Below are 15684 nucleotides of genomic sequence, written 5' to 3' on the forward strand. Positions count from 1 at the left end.
GAAAAAATGATATATATATAATATATATATACACATTGCTCTATTTAGTCTATAGCATAAAAGCAAAAATATGCATAAAAGGATGCTGAAGAGAGACAGAGAGAGGCAAAGTGGGAAAGACAGAGAGAGGCAAATAGGAGTGTGGGGTCGGGAGATGCACTTGGATGCTTAACTTTTTAAGTTGGGTGGTGAATAGATGCTACATTCCAGCATAAAATAGGTTTCATACTATTTTGAATGCCTGAATTATCACATGCTCACACATCACACCCCCCTACCATAAGGAAATCACAAGAGAGACAGAGCTGGATAGATGCTCAGGTAAATGATACAGTCCATCCTTATCCTCTGCAAGGTCACTGTGACCCTGTGTTCCTACCCTGAAGCTTGAGACACACCCCTGTGGGTCCCACCTCTGCTGAACTTGCTTGGTTCCCACAGACCCTGTGTCAAACCCAGCTCAGTGCCCGCCCCTGATCCTATTCTTTCTCTCTACCCAGTTTGTTACTGGCCCCATCACCCTGGCCAGAAGTGGGCAACAGCCAGTCCTCCTGCCACACTCACTGTGTCTTGATGGCTTTACCTGACACCTCTCTTCTTCTGATGCCACCTCGCCTTCTCAGGCACCACCTGATTCTCATCTTGACATTCTTAGACATCAAATCTGGTCCCTCCTCTGGTCTCTGGGGGTCCAGGATTGCTCTGCTAGTCCAACCTCCACAGTGGGGCTGCCACAGTGAAATGACCTGCCTTTTCCTTGCTCAAATCCTGCACCGACTTCCTGCTACTACTAGACAACACTTCTTACCTGTTTTGTGTACCTGATGCCTTGGCGAGGAGTTGACAAGCTTCATCTTATTTCATCTTTTAGGACTGGCAGTGCTACCTCCATTACAGGACAAAAAGCCTTGGAGAAAACAATCAACTACCAAGTATCTCCTTGTGTGTCTTGTTGCAAAGCCCTTCACACTCTGTGATGCAAGACCCAGAAGCTGCAACTGTTAGCAAGCTTATACACACAGTGTGCTTCCATTGAATTTTGATTTTATTTATTTAATTTATTTTTTATTTATATTCTTTGCATCAATGTGTATTTGCTGTAAAATTCCCACCACTATTTCACCTTGAACCATCACCATAGTCCCTTGTGCTCTTCTCTCTCCTGTTTTTGATCCTTTTTCCTCCCCCTCCCTTGCAGAATGTCTCTGTTTATGGTTGCCTGCTAGATTTGTTTATTATTATTATTATTGGTTTTTTTCTTGATCCCTCATTTGGTTCCCCTATATTCCTCCTATAAGTGAAATCATTCGATATTTTTCTTTTTCTTTCTGGCTTATTTCACTAAGCATGATTATATTTTACGAGAGCTGAGACATGGGAACTGAGTTCAGAGAGGCAAACTCATTTCCCCAAAGCCACACAGCAGGTCTGGTTGTCCATATTTGCAGCTTCCTTTCCCTGTATCTGGCCTCCCTCCCTCCCCACTGACCTGTGGAAGTAACCCCTCTGAGTGTGAGCGATGTCTTGAGGGAGGTGAGCAAGCTGTTGAGGGGAGAGCAGCCTTGACTGAGAAGGGTTTGGAGGCAGGCCTGGCTTCACAGGAGGATCCTGAGGCCCTGGCAGAGCCAATTTATCCTTTATCCCTACTCCTTGGGCTCAGTCCCTTGTGTCTTATTAGGGCTCCTGCTAATTGTCTGCTGCACAGGTTGTTCTTGCTAGCCTGCCTCTTTGGAGCAGAGGCTGGGGAATTTGTTTGGGCTTTCCCTTTGCTGCTGAACTCTGTGTACTGGGGGCCTGGTTCTTTAGGGGACCTCCCTGGTCTGCCAGGCCTGCCTGTCACAGGGTATGCTGGTACAATCTAACGCTCAGAGCAATATCCTGCTAATTTTTATATTAACTTTTAATTCGGTGATATTCATATAACATAAATCAACCATTCATGTTTAATTGTGATTTCTTATGAAGTAACAGGAATATTTTCTTCTGAGGCTACATAGGTTATAGCCATTTCAGGTATACAGTTTAATACTGTATGATCTCTACATACTTCGTTCTAATCACTTCTAAAAGCCTAGTTTCCATCACCTTAGAGTTGACCCCATCAACCTGTTTCACCCACCAGATCCTCCTTCCCTTCTGGAAATGACCCCTTTCTTGTCAAAATGTAAGAGTTTATTTTTGCTTTGTTATTTCTCATCCCTCTGCTTTGTTTCCTTGTGTTTCCTTCACATAAGGTGAAATCATATGTTGTTTTCTCTCTTTCTGAGATCTTTCACGTAGCATAATACCCTCAGTTACATCCAACTTAACACTATGCTAGTCAAGATATTTTATTTAAAGGTCTGTAGATTTCCAAGACTTGCTTTTACATTTTCATATTCCTTGCTTTTTCGTAATTTCTCCAGATCTTGAACATTTTCAAGGACTTTGAAAGCCTAGGGTTGTGGTAATGTATGAGTATCCTCAGTGTGAAAATGGGCAACACACCTGTGATGGTGCAGGGTCAACTCCAACATAGGGTTGCAGAAAAATCAATCTACAGCCCCCTCATCTCTTTTCTCACAGTTGACCTATCTCCACAAATCCCAAACTCCAAGTGCAAGGAAATGTATTTCTCCTCTGACACAATGTTCCTTACCCCCTTCTCTACCTTGCACCTTATAATTTCTTTTATTTGGTTTATTTTATGATAGTTTGATAAAGAATCCACAAGATACAATAAATGGCACACATTCACTGTTCAATTTCACTAATTTGACAGACATATACACCTAAGAAATTGTGTCTTTTGAGTAATAATTGTTTAAAATTATAATTTCCAATATAAAGTGTAATAATATAAAATTAAAATAATTTCTAAATTAATGAAGATTGGCAAGATTACTACAAAGGAAACTCCTTCTCCCAGTTTCACCAATTGTGAAATATTTTCACTTTTGTTTTGTTACTCCATTTTTCTTCTTCTATCCAGTGGTCCTCACTAAATTCCATCAGAGTCTTGGAATACGCAATTGAATAACATGACATTGTAAAAATCTTCATATGATATTGTTTCATTCAAGATCAGACATTACATTTTTTCATAAGGGTTTTATAACAAAGTAATGTCATTGTAGAATCTGCAGAGTTTTGTTTTTTTTTTTTTTTTTTTTTTTTTTTTACTGAATTGTAACCTGACACCCACAGTTTCCAAAGGCTGCATGACTTGGTGACTTTATTGAGGCTGACACCTGTGACCCCAGCAAGGTTATGTGCATGCAGGGCTGGTCTTTTGCTCTTTTTAGATCTGACTCTACCATTCTAAAATAGACTAATCAGGTTTGAACTAAATGGACCAATCAGGTTCAGGACCACTTCACTAATTAGTTATTTGCATTGAAAAATGTAAAATGAGCTGATTGGTGCTTAACAGTCCAATCAGACACTTAGGTTTGTAAAGGGTGCAGTCAGAATTGTAGGGTTGGGCACCCTGAGGGGGATATGAGGCAGAACAAGAGCCAGCTATATTCATTCTGTTTGCAAAATTCAAAGAAGAAGCATTGTGCCCCAGCCTCTGAAGAGAGAGACACACTGAGAAGCTGACTTCTGCGGGATTCACCAGACCTTTGTAGATTGCAAGGTTTAATAGACCTCCATAGAACTTTGCAGAGAATCAGCTGTTGCATTTACCTACAGCTGTGCCTCAGAAAAAGAGCACTGTAGGGCTTGGCCCAGAATTTTGAAGAGCACCTCCTGGTTCTGTTGATCCTTCACTGTTTGGTCTAGCATCTAACATCATCTTGTTGCCATTCATCTATAAACCACAGTATTTTCACTTATACATCTTAACACTTGTACCACTAAATTTGTGGTATTTTGTTACAGAAGCACTAGATAACTATACAGCAATTAATATATTCCTCTATAATAATATATGAAAAGGTAACCAAAAATAGGTTGTCATCACAAAAATGAAAAATTATTTACACTAACTTGGTAGATAAGTGGTAAAATCACATAGATTGTAAACTAGTTAGCTACAAAGTAAGATCATTTGGAAATACTATCCCTGTTATACCTTCAAAATATATCATATATCCTGAGCCTATTTCTAGAAGTGATTGCTAACAGCAAGAAACTATTGGAGTTGACTGTCCTTTGTTGCTCATCTCAAGGATTTACAAGGAAGTGATGAGTCATAAACATCACATTATTAGAAAAGCCAACAGCTTCCTTTCCCCCACCAAGGAGTATGAATAAGGCTTTTACCTTCTGTTCAAGACTATTGCTTCACATGACAATTAATTGATAATGAAAAACATTGCTGTTCAAGGAAACAAGCACTGCAAATTAAATTGAAACAAATTAGATTAAATAAATTAAAACATTTTTGTACAAAAAGAACATTGAATGTGGTTCCTAGTAATAGAAGGAACTAGAATCTAAATCTAAATGCAAGTGGAACTTGATCCTGGTCTCTGGTTTTCAAGACACTTCTTACTAACCATTATGTGTTTCTATGAATTTGTGTTAATACCACAGTGTCAGGGATTTTCTTTGTTCTCTATATACTCAGCACTTATAAGCTGTTGGAAGAATTAAGTAAAATATACGTGAACTGAAAGTAATATGAAATAAACATAACCAAGATTAGCATGGTGTCAGGTTCTGTATTTGGAGACAGACATCCCCATGTTGTGGTCAAGGAGAAAAAGAGCTGGCTTCCTACTGATGAGGGCCTCCAAAGCCCCCTTCATGTCGTTGTTGCAGAAAGTGTAGATGAAGGGGTTCAGCATGGGAGTGACCACAGTGTACATCACTGCAGCAGCTGTGTCCTTATGGGCCATGTGGGAAGATGTGGATATGAAATAAACTGCAATGAGTGTCCCATAAAACAGAGACACCACAGAGAGCTGAGATCCACAGGTGGAGAAAGCCTTCTGCTTGCCTTTTGTGGATGGGATCTTCATCACGGCAGCAAATATAAGCATGTAGGAACCAAGATGCCTACAAAGGGGATCATGACAGGCAGCGAGCCCATACTGAACAGCACTGTATTGTTTATAAATGTGTCAGAGCAGACCAGCTTCAGCAGAGGGCTGAGGTCACAGAAGAAATGGTGGATCTGGTTGTGGTTGCAGAATGAAAGCCGGGTCAGTAATAATGTCTGGGTTAGGGCATTTATGAAGGCTGCAGTCCAGGATGCTGCCACCAGGAAGATACAGACCAGTGGTGTCACAGACATGGCATAGTGTAGAGGGTGACAGATGGCAGCATAGCGGTCATAGGCCATGGCACCCAGAAGGAAGCAGTCTATGGCACCAAGCCACATGAAAAAGAAAGTCTGTGTCAGGCACCCAGCATAAGGGATTCCTTTGTGTCCTGTGACATGGTTGACCAGCATCTTGGGGATGGTGGTGGTAGTGAAGCAAATGTCCACAAAGGCCAGGTTGGCCAGGAAGAAGTACATGGGGTTATGAAGGTGAACATCTGTGGTGATGGCCAGGATGATGAGCAGGTTTACCAGCCCCGTGACTAGGTACATGCTCAGGAAGAGTATGAAGAGTATCTGTTGTTGCTTGGGGTCCTCTGAAATACCCAGTAGAGGAATTCAGACATCAAGGTGAGGTTTTCCCCATCCGTGACCATCCTGGGTCAATGAGAAAGGAAGTAGAGCAGCTGACCCTGTTCCTAACAAGACAAGCCCCTGCCCTGCCATAAACCTGGATCTCATTCCACTGGTTAGTTCACATTCATCAATTCTTCTGACTCTCTCTAGAAATGAGATTCTTCTAACCATTTTCTATATTATTTCCATCACTGAACACAACATTCATTACACTCAGTCCATCTTAGGGTTTGATGAACATCTCTCAGAAAACATTGCCTGTGCTTGCATGTCAAGAGTGACTGTGACCTGTTCTTATACTCCCAGACCTCAAACTATACCATAAAACCATAAAAACATCATGGTATAAGGACAAAAACATATGGACAGATGAATGGAATCAACTTGAACCCAGAAATAAAGCCACACATATATCGTTAACTAATCTATGACAAAGGACAAAGAATATATACACTGGAAGTAGGAAATCCTCTTCAGTAAATGGTGCTGGTAAAACTGGACTGTCACATATAAAAAAAAGATGAAAAGAAACTAGACTACTATCTCACACCAGACATAAAAATCAACTCCTCAAAATGGGTAAGCAACTTGAATTAAGAACTGAAAAGAAAAATACCAGATGGTCTCACTCAACAAAAATTTAGAAAACCTAAGTAAGAGACCAGGTAAAAGACTAATCAATACAAAGTAAAAATCAAAATCAACATGCAACTATAAACCAGAGACACACTAGAGAGGGGAGGGAAGGAGGGAAGGGGAAAGGAAGGATTAGAGTCAAAATAAGGGGGGAGGTGCAATTGTATGGGGAATATAACCAAAATGAAAATGCATAACCAAAATGAAAATGAAAATGCAAAGATGAAAAAAGATGTAAGAATTATATAAAATAAAATATTTAAATATAAAAGAAAAAAAGGAAATGGAAATAAAAAAAAAAAACAACTGAAACCATAAAATATACAGATTAGAAGATAGACAAAACATGGCATAAACTTCAGAAATATTTGAGGACTCATTCAGAAGCAAGGAAAATGAAAGAGAAGATTAACAGCAGGGATGCATCAAACTGAAAAGCTTCTGTGCAGCAAAAGAGACAGCAAACAAAATGAAGAGACATCCTACTTAATTGGCTCAATGGGAGCAAATATTTGCATACCAAACAACTGATAAGAGACTGTTATCAAAGATTTACAAAGAGCTTACAAACTCAACAAACCCAAAGCAAACAAACCATTTTAAAAAAAGGCCAGAAGAGTTAAAAAACACTTCTCCAAAGAAGAGACACAAATGACCAACAAGCATATGAAACAAAGCTCAACATCACTATATCAGACAACTGCAAATCAAAACCACGATCAGATACCAGTTCACACCCATGAGACTCCCATGTATTCAAACAAACAAACAAACAAATAAACAAACAAACTGTAAATAACAAATGATGGCAAGGAGTGGAGAAAAAGGATTGCTCTACACTGCTTGTTTGGATGTAAACTGGCCCAACTACTATGTAAAAATATGCAGAGGTTCCTCAAAACACTCAAAAAGGATCTACCATATGATCAGTGATTCTACTCCTAGCAATCTATCCAAAGGACACAAAAGCACTAATTTGAAAGGAACCTGCAAGCCTATGTTTATTGTAGCACTATTTACAATAGCTAAGATATGAAAACAATCTAAACACACCAAACAGACAGGGCATCAAAAAGTTGTGATATACACACCCACAGACTTCAAACTGCATTACCAAGCTATAATAATTAAAACAGTATGGTACTGGAACAGTAACAGACACACAGACCAATGCAACCAAACAGAAAGCCCAGAAATAAAACCACACATACATGGACAATTAATCTTTGATAAATGAGCAAAGAATTTGCAGGGGAACAAGACAAGTTTGTTCAATAAACGGCGCTGGGAAAACAGGACCACCACATGCAAAAGAATGAAATTAGACCACTACCTCACACCACACACAAAAATCAACTCAAAATGGATAAAAGAACTAAATATAAGACCTGAAACCATAAATAATATAGAAGAAAATACAGGTAAAATGCTATAAGACATACATTTCAGTAACATATTTAAATACTCATCACCCAAAGCAAAAAAAGTCAAGGAAAAGATAAACAGCTAGGATTACATCAAACTAAAAAGCTTCCATACAGCAAAAGAGACATTAACCAAAACAAAGAGACTCCCTACTGAGTGGGAGAAAATTTTTGCATTCCATACAACTGATAAAGGACTGATCACAAAGATATACAAAGAACTCATACTACTCCACAAAAACAAAGTAAACAATCAGTCAAAAAATGGCAGAAGAACTTAAAGGAGACTTCTCCAAAGAGGAAATGCAAAAAGCCAACAAGATTATGAAAAAATGTTCAATATTCCTCATTATCAGGGAAATGCAAATCAAAACCACGATGAGATACCACTTTATACCAGTAAGAATGGCACATATTAAAAAAACTAGCAACAACAAACATTGGCCATGATGTGGTGAAAAAGGAACTCTCCTGCACTGCTGGTGGGAATGCAAACTGGTCCAACCACTATAGAAAGTTGTATGGAGGTTCCTCAGACTACTAAAAATGGATCTAAATATGACCCAGCAATCCACTCCTAGGGATCACCCAAAGGATAAAAAAATTTAATTCAAAAGAATACCTGAGCCTTCCTGGTGGTGCAAGGAGTTAAGCACAGCACTGTGCAGCTATCCTCAGCCTCTGCAGCACAAGTTCAATCCCAGCCGGACTGGGAGATGACCCACATGGCCCAGCAGACCTCTCCTGTCTCTCTTGCTGCTCCCCTCAGCAATGTATTTCAGTCAGTCTGCCTGTTCTGTTCCCCACTCTATCTCTGCTGAATCCTCTCACCCCCTGCTCTTCTTGCCTGCACCCCAGTTCTTGTATGCATAAATAAACAAATCTTAAAAAAACAAAAAACAAAAGAATACCTGCACCCCTATGTTTATTGCAGCACTATTTATAATAGATAAGACTTGGATTCAACCCAAATGCCCAAAAATAGATGACTGGATCAAGAAGATGTGGTCTATATACACAATGGAATACTATTCAGCAATCAAAAAAAATAAACTAATGCCATTGCGATCAACACAGATGGATCTTGAAGGGATTATGCCCAGTGAAATAAGCCAGAAGGAAAATGAAAAATATCAGATGGTTTCACTTATAGGAGGAATATAGGGGAACCACACAAGAGATCATGGAAAAAATAATAACAATAAAAACATAACACAACACAATAAAAATAATCAGAAAACTATAAATCAGAGACATTTTGCAGAGGAGGGGGAGGGAGAGGAATCTAGATGAGGGCAGGAAGAGCACAAGGGACTTTGGTGATGGTGCATCAGTGAATTGGTGTTAGAAATCTATGGGGACTACACCTGAGAAAAGAAAACATTGTTTGTTTTTTTTTAAATAGAACTTCATTCCTTTTTTTTTTAAGTTTATTTATTTATTTATTTATACAAGAACTGGGGTATAGGCCAGATGTGAGGGAGGGTGAGAGATTTCACCAGAGACAGAGCAGGCAACAGAACAGTTTCATCATCAGTGATAAAATACACTGCTGAGGGGAGCAGCGGGTGAGACAGGAGAGGTTTGTTGCACCATGTGGGACCCTCGCCAGCTGGCTGGGATAGAACTGGCACTGTAGAGGCTGCGGACAGCTTCACAATGCTGCGCTCAACTGCCTGCGCCACCAGGGGAGGCCTGAAAAAAGAAAACATTGTTAAAAAAAAAAAAAGAGAGAACAATGATGTAAAATTTATACAAATTAATAAATTATTGAAAAAAGTGATATATATAGATAGATAGATAGATATACACACACAGTGGAATACTACTCAGCAATCAAAAAAGATATAGTCATGCCATTTGTAGTAACATGGGTGGAGCTGGAAGGGATTATGCTCAATGAAATAGCTCAGAAGGAAAAAGATAACTATCAGATGGTTTCACTTATATGTGGAATGTAGATAAACAAAACAAAAGGTGTGTGTGTGGGGGGCAAAACCTGCAACCTGACCATATATCAGAGGCATACAGCAGGGAAGGGGGAGGTGAAGTGTCAAAACAGGAGAAGGAAGAGTACAAGGGACTATAGTGATATTGCATGTGTGATAAGGTGATAGGAGAACTACAGGGATGTTAGTACAGGGCTCACCAGCAGAGGGACCTGGGGTAGTGGTTGCTTCCGCTCAAGCATGATTCGGCAAAAGCTGATGCAATAATAACCGGATGTTATAAGATCCACGTAAAGCGCATGTGCAGGCCACGTAAAGCGCATGTGCAGACTTTCCTATATATATTCCTGCTCCTCGGTAAGAAAGAGAGTTCCTGCTTCCAGCCAAGTGAGTGTACGCATCTTTCATCCCCAGCCCCTCCGCCATGTTCCTGAACCCCGTCGGCCTGCGGTAAGGACCGACACAGGGAACTGAGGAGAGATATCAAATACTATACAAAAATGAAAAACAATGTAAGAAAATAAATTAAAAATTAAGTTTAGGGCCTCCCTGGTGGTGTAAGGGGTTAAGACAACCTATAAAGCTGTCCACAACCTCTGCAGAACGATTTGGATCCCCTGGCAAGGGAGCAGCCCACATGGCTCAGCAGACCTCTCCTGACTCACCCGCTTCTCCCCTCAGCAGTGTACTTTGGTCAATCTGTCTGTTCTGTTCCCCACTCTGTCTCTGGTGAATCCTCTCACCCCCCACATCTCTACCTCTGGCCTATACCTCACCTCTTATATGCATAAATAAATAAATCTTTAAAAAACTAAGTTTAAAAAGAGAGCAACTGTGAGCAATTATTTGGGATAATTGCTCTAGGGTAAAACACAAAGAGTGAAAGTGTCCTGTTTATAAAATCTGGAAAACCTTGGAATATGCTGGGACATACCATTATAGAACCTTTCAAGAACATTTATGCATTTTAGAATAGGGATCTTTGCCTTTACATCTGGAACTTCTGAGACTCCTTGGAATTGGGAAAGGAATGCCACCACAGCCAGAGGTGAGCTGAGGGGCTCCCACAAGCCAGGCCCCATCTGGTAGCCTCCAGTGGAGCCCAGAAGGGGATCCAGTCACTGCCGGGGCAGACCACTGGCGCAGGAAATTGCACTCCTGACTCGCCATTTTAGAATAGGGATCTTCACCTTTGCATCTGGACCACTGAGACTGTTTGGAACTGGGAAAGAACTGCCCCCACAGCCAGAGGTGAACTGAGGGGACCCCACAAGCCAGGCCCTGTCTGGTAGCATACAGTAGGAGACCAGAGGGGGATCCAGCCACCACTGGGGCAAACCGCAGGTGCAGGGAAGTGCCCTTCTGACTCACCATTTTAGAATAGGGATCTTTGCTTCCAGAACCCACCGAGACCCTGTGGAATTGGGAAAGGGCTGCCCCCATAGCCAGAGGTGAGCTGAAGACCCCCACAATCTATGCCCCACCTTAAGGGAGTCAGAGCCCAAGGGGGGATCCAGTGATTTGGAGCCCAGTGGGCAATCCAGCTACCCCACCTCCAGGGAGTCTATGGCACCTCAAGACACATCTCCGGAATTAAACAAATACAGAAGGAGGAGATATTCTGTGACAGCAGCCATTAACATATTCATAGTACTATTGCCCTACTGGACTTCTGGCATAACAGTATTTGACTTGATTGGACCGGCAGTTTCTGACATCCCAGAAAAACCACATCGAAAAGATGCCAACCAGTACCAGCAACACAATATCCCAACGCATAGGACAAATTAGAAAACAAGCATCAGGGAGAAGAAAAACTACAAACTACCAAGCAAGTCCTTAGAGAAAAGACACACCACAAAGAGAAAATCAACCAGCAGATTGCAACAACAGTGACGTGGAAGAACTTCTGAGGCTACCAGAAAGAGAATTTAAAATTGCAATGGTGGAAAAAAAAAAAACTGAAAGAAGTCGAAAATGATGAGGGAAAAATAATTGATGAGCAGAAGAATGAAATTGAGTGCCTAAAGAGGGAAGTGTAAGAAATGCAGGTGATCAAAGGATTAATGTAGGAGCTAGAGAACTCTGGGAAAAGCAGTGAAAGCAGAATAGATGAAATGGAAGAATGAATAAGTACTCTCAAAGACAAGAAATAAAAAGAACCAAAACAGAAAAGGAAAGAGAAGTACGAATGAAAAAGAATGAAGAAAGACTTTAGGATCTATTTGATTCCATGAGGAAAGGAAATATAAGAGATATAGGAATCCCAGAAGGAGAGGAGAGAGACATAGTAACAGAGAAAATATTCAAGGAAATAATTGAAAATAACGTCCCAAACATGAAGAAGGAGCTGAAAATAGACATACAAGAAGCAAGAAGAACACCAAACTTCCATGATGAAAGGAAAATTACAGCAAGGCACATAATAGTAAAGCTCCCAATAATCCAAGACAAGGAAAAAATAATGAAGATGACATGAGTGAAGAAACAGATAACCTATAAAGGAAAACCAATCAGGCTGATATCAGGCTTCTCTGAAGAAACACTATGGGCAAGGAGAGAATGTAGAGACATAGTCAACAGACTCCAAGACAACAAATGCCAACCAAGAATACACTATCCCACAAAGCTTTCCTTCCTCTATGAAGAAAGAATAAGGACCTTCCCAGACAAACAGAAACTCTGGAATTTCATTACAACAAAACCCCCACTCTAAAATATACTACAAGGAGTCCTAAAGCCAGAACAAATGGAGGTATGAATAAGAATGAAACAAGAGAAAAAAATTAAAAAAAAATTAAAATAAATAAATAAAACCAGAGAAAAGACGAACAAAATGGCAAATACAGACACTAATATATCAATATTAACTCTAAATGTGAAAGGACTAAACTCTTCAATAAAAAACACAGAGTTGCAGGCGGGATTAAAAAACAAAACCCAACCCTTTGCTGTATCCAGGAAACTCACTTAACTACAAAAGATAAAAATAGACTGAAAGTAAAAGGATGGAAAACAATTCTACAACAATTCTACAAATGGACCAAAAAAGAAGGCAGGGACAGCTATACTTATATCAGATAAAACAAACTTCAAACTCAAAATGATAAAAAGAGACCCAGATGCTCACTACATTATGATCAAGGGGACAATACTTCAAGAAGAAATAACACTCATTAACATATACTCAGCAAATGAAGAAGCACCAAGATATATACGGCAATTATTATCATCTTTGAAAACAGATATCAGAGAAAACACATATGTAATAGGAGACTTCAACACACCACTATCAACAATGGATAGGTCAATGAGACAAAAATAAGTAAGGACACTAAAGTTCTAAATAAGGATCTAGAGCACTTGGGCTTAACAGACATCTATAGAACACTAAACCCCAAAAATTCTGAGTACACATTTTTCTCAAGCGCACATGGATCATTCTCCAGGATTGATCACTACTGGGACACAAGACAAATATCAAAAGGTACACCAAGACTGAAATCATACCAACCATCTTCTCTGACCATGAAGGCATCAAACTAGAAATAAACCATAAAAAGAAGGCAAAGAACTCTATTACCTCATGGAGATTGAAACCCACACTACTGAAAGATCACTGGACTAATGAGGAGATCACAGAAGAAATTAAAAAATACTTTATGTTGAATGACATGGAGGACACCATATTCCTAAATATATGGGATGCAGCAAAAGCAGTAATAAGAGGAAAATATATAGCAATAAAGGCTCACATCAACAAACAAGAAAGAACTCAAAGAAACAACCTAATCTCACAGCTCGAAGAACTAGAAAAAAGAACAACAAAAAAACCCAAAACCAGTAGAAGAAAAGAAATAATAAATTTCAAAGGAGAACTAAATGAAATTGAACTAAAAAAAATCCAAAAGATCAATGAAATCAAAAGTTAGTTCTTAAAAAAAAATAAAATAAGATAGACAAACCCCTAACCAGGATCACAAAGGAAAAATTGGAGAAAGCACTAATAAATAGGATCACAAATGAAAGAGGAGAAATCACAACAGACACAGCAGAAATCAAAAGAATAATCAGAAACTATCATGAACAGTTATATGCAAACAAGCTCAACAATCTAGAAGAGATGGGCAAATTTCTACAACTCTACAATCACCCAAAGCTAGATGAAGAAGAAATAGAACACCTAAACAGACCAATTACAGCAGTGAAATTGAAATGGTAATCAAAACCCTCCCCCCAAAAAAAGCCCAGGACCAGATGGATTTACAAATGAATTCTACCAAACATTCAGAAATGAATTAGTGCCTATCCTTCACAAACTCTTTCAAAAAATTGAGAAGGAAGGGATAATAACAAACACATTCTATGAAGCCAACATTACACTTACACCAAAACCAAACAAGGACAACACAAAAAACGAAAACTACAGGCCAATATCTCTAATGAACACTGATGCAAAAATCCTCAATAAAATTTTAGCTATCAGAATCCAACAATGTATCCATAAGATAATTTACCACAACCAAGTAGGATTTATTCCGGACACAAGGATGGTTCAACATCCGAAAATCAATCAATGTAATCCAACACATCAACAAAAAGAAATCCGAAAACCATATGATAATATCAATAGATGCTGAGAAAGCTTTTGACAAAGTACAACACCCATTTATGATAAAGGTCCTTGAAATCCTTGGGATACAAAGAACATACCTCAACATCATAAAGGCCATATATGACAAGCCCATAGCCAATATCATTCTCAATGGTGACAAGCTGAAAGCATTTCCATTAAGATCTGGAACAAGACAAGGATGTTCACTCTCACTACTGCTTTTCAATATAATACTGGAAGTCGTAGCCAGAGCAATAAGATAAAAGACAGACATACAAGGAATCCAAATAGGAAAGGAAGAAGTCAAACTATCACTATTCACAGATGATATGATAATATACATAGAGAACCCCAAAAACTCCACAGAAAAACTAATTCAACTAATCAGTCTGTTTAGTAATGTGGCAGGATACAAAATCAAGACACAAAAATCAGTAGCTTTCCTATACATAAACAATATATCTGAAGAAGAAGAAATCAGGAAAATCATCCCTTTTATTATTGAAAGAAAGGAAAAAGACTAATTATAATAAAGAAAAAATCAAAATCAACAGGTAACTATAACCAGAGACACACTACGGGGGAGTTTGGGGGGAGGAGAGGAGGGATTAAGGCCAAAATAAGGGGGGTGGGAATTGTGTGGGGAATATAACCAAAATGAAAATGCATATATTGTGCAAAAATGAAAAATGATGTAAGAATTATATAAAATAAAATATTAAAAAAGAATATTTATGTTAATTAACAGTAGAAAATAAAATATAAACCAAAAAATTCAAAACAATTGTTGAATACTAAATGAGTTTTGCTCTATCAGTGACCTGAGATATTTTGTGAAGCATTTTACTTCCAGGTTATCACCAACATGGTTGTGCACTGAACAATGTTCTGTGCCATGGGGGAGGTGCCTGTTCAGCTTAACTTCACATTTTGAAGTTATTTAAGTAAATATATATGTTGATTTCTGTTGTTTGTTCATGGTATTTTTGGGGGTGATTGTGATGTCTGGATAGTTGTAAATGCATTTGTTTAAAACATTAAAAAATCAGAATGAAAAAAGGCCATCTTTAAGAAAACTTTTAATATCCTTATTAAATCTTATGAATGGTGCCCTCTGTATTTGTGGGGGAATGAGAAGCAATTGATACTTATAGTAATTGTATAGATGGGGCAGTTGATACTTGAAGAACTTAGAGCAGATTTTTACTGTGTGAGGCTCACAGTATAACAATTATATATTTGCAATGTAGACTATTTTCAAAATAAAAAATACAAGAGATTCTAGTATGAATATAATTATGGTAGAAACTCACAATGTTAATAATAGAATTATTTTAGGAAAGCACAATTCCCTTCTGGGCTTTTATCTGAAGAAAACAAAAAATGATCGGGTAAAATATATCTGCACTGTCATGTTCAATGCTGTTATTCACAGTGGACATTAAAAAAAGA

General features: G+C 38.7%; 1 pseudogene; it reads right to left on the reverse strand.

Moving 5' to 3' along the window:
- Window positions 1-4640: 4640 nt before the first annotated feature.
- LOC119242170 (olfactory receptor 1361-like) lies at window positions 4641-5628 on the reverse strand (annotated as a pseudogene).
- Window positions 5629-15684: the final 10056 nt, after the last annotated feature.

Source organism: Talpa occidentalis, unplaced genomic scaffold, assembly GCF_014898055.3.
Source record: "Talpa occidentalis isolate TD23 unplaced genomic scaffold, MPIMG_talOcc4v2.1 talOcc4.12, whole genome shotgun sequence".
In the NCBI taxonomy this organism is placed as follows: Eukaryota; Metazoa; Chordata; class Mammalia; order Eulipotyphla; family Talpidae; genus Talpa; species Talpa occidentalis.